The sequence below is a fragment of the Myripristis murdjan genome, chromosome 8 (genome assembly GCF_902150065.1).
Source record: "Myripristis murdjan chromosome 8, fMyrMur1.1, whole genome shotgun sequence".
NCBI classification, from domain to species: Eukaryota; Metazoa; Chordata; class Actinopteri; order Holocentriformes; family Holocentridae; genus Myripristis; species Myripristis murdjan.
Genome location: NC_043987.1, coordinates 9,691,117 through 9,698,636, shown reverse-complemented (window position 1 = coordinate 9,698,636; position 7,520 = coordinate 9,691,117).

The window sequence follows — 7,520 nt, the reverse complement described above, 5'->3', positions numbered from 1 at the left end:
CTGTCTTTGTAGGTCTGACAATACAGCAGCCTGTTTAATGTGAAACAGCAGGGTGGACAGAGGTGATACTGATGACATGAATTAAAGGTTCTGTTCTTAGTGTTTCCAGTGAGCCAGCTTGAACAATATTCAGTCCCTGCCTCTGTGAATGGAACTGAACCTTCATCATTTTGACATGAACAGCATGTCAAAATGGCCGCTGTGACAAAAGGTCAAAAGGAAATGAAATGTTGTAACAAGTGGTGATTTAGATGGTCCTAAATTGGAAGAGTGACAAATTCTGCCATTTAGCACACATAAGATCATGCTGTACATTCCAAATAGTCATCAGAATGAGAATAAAGCTAGCTAAAGAAGAATAAATAGAAAAACTCAAAACAAATAAACTAAAATTTGAAATTTATTAATATTTTTCATTTGAAATCAAAATCTTTGGGGTAATATTTCATCCCTTTACTAAGTGCCAAGTGCCAAAATCTTAGTTCCACACTTGAATTGACTGCAGTGTCGGAACCAGTTTTTAAATGATGGTTAGGTTTCAGGATGCATCTTTTTTTCAGCATCAAAGACAATAGAAATTCCTTTGCCCACCATTAGTTATGACATACACGGGTAGACCAAAGCCCACCATGGACCAATAGATGATCAATTAGTCTGCGGCCCAATAACGGTCTCCGGCAGAGCAGTGGTGGTCCACGGCCCATTGGCTGAGACAGCCGGCTGAGAACAGACTGTACTTGTCTGTCAAGTGGTTGTCCTGTAGAGGGCGCAGTTGGACTAGTTTTAGCAGTGCTGAGATCACTGAGTTCAAACACAGTCTCCACTCAAATGCAAGAGACTCCAGTCTGCCTCCCAACAGCATCACAGTGTTGTAACTCCAGCTGACACAGAGCCTGGGAAAAAATAAAAAATAAAAAACTATAGAGGTATGATGATGACGAGCCATGCAAAGGCACTATAAGAACCACAACTAAGAATATAAGGGTGTGTTAATATTGTGTAACACTTCCAGAAAACTGAAAGAAATTCTCAAACCTTTGGATTTATCTGTTGAGTTTTTCTGTTCTGTTTACACTGTATAACATCTGATATGTTTGTCATGATATTTTTATGTAAAAAGATACCATGTTGAGAGCTTTTAGAAACAATGTCGTGCACATTTATTTTTAGTACATGCAAATGGAAGTACATTACTGAGACGAACCCAAATGAATTATAAAACAGTCTATAATGGTTTTTTTGGCCAGATTAAGAGGGGAAAAATGGATATGATGTATTTTTTAACAGTTTGTGGCAGCGATCTGATCTTCAAGGTTTTACATTAGAATGCCCTCCCCACTTCAAAAAAAAAAAAAAACAAAAAAACAAAAACAAAAAAAAAAAAAATAAGACTAAACTAAGAGCTATTAGTAGGCTTTGTTTATGTATGTATGTATTGGAGTGAAGGCGTGCACTTCAATTCATATTCAGCCTCTGATCCAGAACACAGCATGTGGCAGCTAAACAGGATTTCCCAGGTATGTTGAATACAAGTACAAACTCATTTCTGGACTGCAGTGCATTAAGTAGGCTACAAAAAGCTGACTGTCTGCTATCTGCAACACAAACTTCACAATTTGTGGATATACTGTATGCTATTTTGCTGGCTAAACAACAAAGTGCTCTCTCTCTCTCTCTCTCTCTCTCTCTCTCTCTCCTCTCTCTCTCTCTCTCTCTCTCTCTCTCTCTCTCTTTCTCTCTTTCTCTCTCTCTCTCTTACTCAACCCCTCTGCTGCTTCCTTTTGCTTCCCTCCAAATCCCTATCATCCTGCCAAAGGCCTTTTATCTAGCACCTTCTCTCTTATTAAACATGCGACAAATGGGTGTGTGTGTGTGTATGTGTGTGTGTGTGTGTGTGTTCACATTCCACAAGTTTTGCCGGCTGTGCTCCACAGTGGGGCCTCTCTTCTCCCTCTCCCATTTGTTCTCTTCTTCTTCTCTCACTTCCTTTTGCCCTCCCATCTGTTTTCATGCGATCCATCTCTCCGCTCACCTTCCCTCCCTTCCTCTCTTCTCTATCTGTCTCCATCTCTGTCTCTCTCTCTGTCTCTCTCTCTCTCTCTCTCTCTCTGTCCCGGTCTGACACAGCGGGTTCAGCTGAGGACACGTCTCCGTTAGCAGTGGAGGGTAACACTTACATAACACGGGTCTGCATGAATAAACCCATGAGGGTGGGGCAGCCATGTGTGTTCATTTGTGTGTGTGTGTGTGTGTGTGTGTGTGTGTGGAACCAGGAGGGGCTGCTGATTTGTACCGGCTAATGAAGTATGAATGCACTCTGTAGATTGTCAGTGTTTATGAAGCTGAGCTGTATTAAGCTGCTGTCCAGACTTTGCTGTTAACCTGCATATGATCCATAGACACAAAGAGGTGTTTTAGCACAGTAAGTGGTGACATATATATCTACATGTATATATAGATAGATATAGATATAGTTATGGATGTATCCATGCATGATTATAAAATGTAGTTCCAGTGGTTCAGTTTGATTGGACAAGAGGGTTTCCATGAGTGCTTATATACAGTGCAGAGCCGGAGCCATGGGGTGCCCAGGCTGGGACCAGTGTTTACTTTGGGGTGGCACAGGACTGGGGTGGTATTTGTTTTGTTTTGTTCTGTTTTGTTTGATCTTTTTCTGCATACTGCAGCAGTGAAGGCCAAATAGTCACTATTCCAGGCCACTCTCCACTTACTCAGGCTGCCAGTGCTTCATTACAAACCTTAAAATTAGCATACTTTTTAAACTGGCATTACACAATATGGATACTAGGCTAAAGTCTAATATCTGATACCAAAACCCCTCAGTAATATGTCACCAGTAAAAGCTAACTGTCTTATAAAATGTAAAATATGACCGCACACTAATGGTCCCAGCTGCATTGTTCAAAGTTTAGTAATGGATTCAATGAGACTTTTGGTTGATACTTAAAGTTTCGAATTTGGTATCAGCATTGGTAAAAGCGGTGTAAGGGCATCCTGAGTAAAGAAAAAATCTATGCAAATGAAATTTCATACATCAAATATAAATACATATGTGTAATTATAAATTGGACATGTGTTAAAGTATTGTAAAGAATCAACATTACAACTGATGTCAGCGAATGTTAGTGTCAGCAAAATGTGCCCGGCTATTTTTAGATCTTTCCTCAAAGCTCTTTTCCCGTACTTGAGTGGAAAAATGTGTAATGGCTGTCTGTTGCATCCGTCTGTTTATGAGTGTGTTTGTGTGTCTGCATGTGCATCCCTTCTCTCTCTCTTTCTCTTCCTCTGTCTCTCTCTCCTTCTCTCTCACTCACTCACACACACACACACACACACACACACACAGAGAGAGTTATCCCTGTTTTGCATCACTGCTGTTTGCATCATGTCTGACTTGTACCAGCTGTGCTCTGTGTAATATTTTGAAGGGGAGGGAAGGGCGCATGAGGGGCCAGGGCAAGGTTTGGATTGGTGGAGAGCAAAGCTGCTGTCGTTACATCGTTACATCATTTCCTCCCTGTAAAGTTAGAAAAAGGTAGCCCAGTTTTAGCAAAGCAACACATAAATAAATACATATTTATGTAAAGCATAAATAGCTGTGAATATCAAGCACATGCACGTGAATCAACGTGATATTGTTCAGTGGGAATAGAGGGACGGGGCCTTTAACAGCCGTCCTGCAGTTATTCAAGAGCTGCTTCATTCCATACAGACAGAAGATGCAAAAACTTTTCATTTGAGAATCTGTTTGAGAAATTGTGACTGTGTTTTGGTTGAAAAAGTGACAGTAAGAAATGGAGCTGGCAGAGAACGTATAAATATCTGCTTTCAATGCCAAACTGAAATCGAAAACAAATCCAGTTGAATTAGTGAAATGGCGCTTGTTTTTGACAAAATTCACAGAATTGTGACCTTGTTTCATTAAAAGCTGGTTCTGCAGCATTTTTTTTTTGGTGAAAATCCATAGTGAGATGCTCACATTAGAGGCCAAAATGACCTCTTGACCTCTGACAAACCAACCAGTGATTAATTCTACTGCTGAATTTCCACATGTGATAACGCAGCCTCTCGCATGCACGCTTATTTTTTTTTCATCAGATACTTTACACTCAGTGAACCTACCAGCTACTTTGCTGATCTTGTCAACAACCTCTCTCTCAATGTTCTTTTGTACCACGTTGTTGACATAAATAATATCTGTGCCATACACAAAGCGGAAAAAGCTTATGACATGTTTTACCCAAGTAAGCGCACAGCAATTTCAGCCAAACTCCACTGAAGATGGAGCACTTCTTGAGAAAATTGCTCCAGTAAAAGGAAGAAGTGATGATCATTCACTCTGTCGCCACATTTATCTGAAAACACTATTATGTTTTGCAGATTGAAATACATAACAGAAAAACCCAAGTAATTTCAAAGTTGTCTGGCGAAAAGTGGGACTATATTTATATCTGGCCATCCTCTGCTTGCAGATTCCAATCCACACTGTGTTTTGTACATTGTTGTTGAGCAAAATGTAAATATCTATTTTGTTTTCAGCTTCTCATGATGCTGGCTCCAGTGACATATGGAGACATGTGGCGTCTCTACTTCCAAAATACTATTCAACAATATGAAAACAGCGCCAGCCGGGTGGCTAGAACCCAAAAATATGTGGCTGAACCATGAATCTGTTCTGTTCCCTTTGGAAAACACTGAAATACATCAAATACATCAATCAAAGTGTTACATATGATACTGGGAATTCCAATAATTTAGATGGACGGCAGCTTTGGCATGAGCCTCACATGCTTGGACTTATAACACCATGTAACACTGTGTAAGACACTGAGCCTGTCAGTTTTACTTCTACACACTCTTCCTCAGAGACACAAACGATCCTGCCGCTTGATTTATATGGAGGTACATGACAGGCCCAGTCTGCAAACTTCAGCTTCACTTTTGAAAGGTTTAATCGCACTTTTGAGTGCTTGAGAGACATTTGGAGTGTTTGAAGTTGAGTTTTTGGATTGCTGCACGAATGATTATGTAGATGTGTCTGAGTGTCTCTGATCATGAGGGTTTGCAAACTTGAAAAAAAGGCCTTTCGAATTCCAGTTTGAAGGATTGTGGAAATTTTTTGATTGGCTGGAATGTCTATATTCGCCTAGTTGATGATAATACTTAATTAACAACAACAACAACAACAACAACAATAATAATGATAAATCTGTCCTCAGAAATCTAAATTAATCGTATGCCACATTTCACACTGAAGCTATCACTGCCTAGACTTCTTGTTAATCTAGCTACACACACACACACACACACACACACACACACACACACACACACACACACACACACATATATATGCTGAAGGCCAGCCACACTAGCTGCTTACCTGAACAACAAAAAAGTGAGGATGGTTAATTCTGTTTAAGTGATTGGTTCACTATGAAAACCTTTTTTTCTCATACTGACTCAACAGTTTCTGGCATTGTGGGGCTTGAAACACATGCAGACTGAGCCCCTGCACACTGATACACACACAAACAGGCCCAAATCCTTAATCTAACATTAACCCCAGAAAGGTTATACCTAAACTTAACCATCTCCGACCAGTTTTAAGGCGCTGGTCTAAAAGAAGCGGTTGAGCATTGTGGATGTGGCAGTTTCCCCTCTTGCAGCAGGATGATATTGTGAAATCTCAGCAGGCGTCATGATAACAGCGGACTGATCAGCAACACTTGTGAATCCCCGGGGCGGCGTCCACGGCAGGTCATTTGCACATTTCAATAAGTAAATCACCACATATTGTATTTTGGCCTGATGATTACTGGAGACACTGATGACATTATTGTTGTATGGCAAATATCGTGTTCCATTCATGACGCACCTCGAGAACTGGTACATCTTCCCCACGACCTCCGTGCATTCAAAAAGGTCAAGCTTGAGAAAAACAGGGAAGAATTCATCCAATGTAAAATGATTTTCTCCATGCAGCAGAAGATTTTCACTGATATTTGATAATGTTATGAATGTAAGTAGCACATACTGTTTCCAACTTTACATTTCACTTTTGATTTTTAACCATTTACCACACAGGTTTTGTTGGGTTTAAGGTCTTGCAATGGTGAAAATCAAGCAAAATAAACATATTACATAAACATCTTAAAATAAAATGCTGTGTAGTGTTTGCCACCAGGTTGCCAGATAACCCCATCTTGGAAATACTGGCTCTGAAAAATCTTGCTCGAGTGTCCTTCTTGAGATTCTGACTTGATGGACCGCCATGGTGCACCTTTCCAACATCCCTTCAGCACAGCTTACAGCTCCAACATGCCTTTCTTCGTCTCGGTGTACTGTCAAAGGTGGCATAATCCCACCTGTCTGATACGCTAAAACAAACCACGCAAAGGATTAACAAATACCACTTGATCCATGTCTGTTGGAGACTTCTACTGTGTGGATTTAGCATTTGAGTGGATGATGTGCCCCGTGATGGAGGTAACCTGACCTTTCTATCACCTTTAGCTGGCTAATAATAATAATAATCCTCTTTTTTTCTTGGCAGACTTGAGAGCAGGACAGCAAAAGGGTAAAGGGCAGGGTGAGAGGGAGGTGCACTCATGGTTCGTATGTGCACTAGACTACAACTAAGAGATACTTATCTCTTTTGAATGCATTGTTCTTTATGAGTGTAAAAAAAAAAAAAAAAAAACTTTGCTGTTGGACTTTCTCTATAAGAAGGCAGAGATCCCTGAAACTTAACAGCTGTGTCTGAATTTGCCGATCTATATATTTATGTACAGCATACTGGTGCAGCACATGACAGTGACACCAGAGGAAGAAAACTGTTCAGTGCTGGGAGTCAATCAGCTTGAGAACGTCCTCTGGCTGTGTCTGCTTTGCTGATGGTGCCAACAAATAACAATCAATCCATAGAATGAGGCTTTAAAATATATTGGAATTTCTTGGCACTGGTAACTGCTTTGTTGTGCACTTTGTCGTACTGTTTTTCTGGAAAATTTCTGCTGAGTTGTTTCCATAGGAATCTGCAAAGACTGGCGGACAGAAATTGATCATATAGCAATCTGTATGTCACATTTCTGCCCATGTAGTGTTCCCACAGATATGTTTTACATACTGTCATCTTGAATACCAAAAAAAATTGCATAAGATTAGAGTGAAGGATGAAGAATTTGGACATAATTAATAACTAGAGGAGTTCACTCAGCGGCATGCAAGCATATCTGCCCTTCTCCAGTGCTCCAACTCGAAAAACCATCTGAGGAGTTAGCACTCAACTGTGGTATAAAACAAATTTTTCAAAGGTGTTGAATCAGCCAACCACAAGAGGTCCTTAATCATACAGTCAGAACTGTGTACAAAAAAAATATTAGGCCTATAAACCCAATTGCATGTGAGATTAACTGCAGACAGATAGGCATGGAATATGCGGGCTGCCATTATAAGACTATGCAGCTGATTGAATGGGAAATATGGAGCAACAAAAA